Below are 302 nucleotides of genomic sequence, written 5' to 3'. Positions count from 1 at the left end.
GGTGAGTAGCCCCGAGGTGGCCCAGCACAGGGAGCAGCTTTGGCCAGCACAGGGAGCAGCTTTGCGTGGCGCCGTGTCGGATCGTTGTCCTTGGAGCTCACCCAGGGACGGGCTGATATTTCACCCCCAGCCGCCGGCGCGCGGAGCTGGGGACGGCACCGGCCGCGGAGACGTGCTGGTGGGACACACAGGAGGTACCTGGCACCTCTGTGCTGGTGGCATCAGGGCTCGTGGGGCAGCGTGTGGTCTGCTGCCCACTGCCCTCAGGCGCCCCTTGCCCAGGCTGGCAGGCGCGCCGCGCG

General features: G+C 70.5%; 1 protein-coding gene across 1 annotated transcript in view; it reads left to right on the top strand.

Moving 5' to 3' along the window:
• ASIC1 (acid-sensing (proton-gated) ion channel 1) overlaps window positions 1-302 on the top strand; it is a gene marked incomplete at its 3' end in the record, with an annotated part of 2,982 nt that overhangs the window by 640 nt on the left and 2,040 nt on the right. The window lies entirely within an intron of this gene.

The sequence above is a fragment of the Acanthisitta chloris genome, unplaced genomic scaffold (genome assembly GCF_000695815.1).
Source record: "Acanthisitta chloris isolate BGI_N310 unplaced genomic scaffold, ASM69581v1 scaffold16942, whole genome shotgun sequence".
Classification (NCBI taxonomy): domain Eukaryota; kingdom Metazoa; phylum Chordata; class Aves; order Passeriformes; family Acanthisittidae; genus Acanthisitta; species Acanthisitta chloris.
Note: the sequence above shows the minus strand (reverse complement) of the source record. Positions and strands in the feature narration are given on the sequence as shown.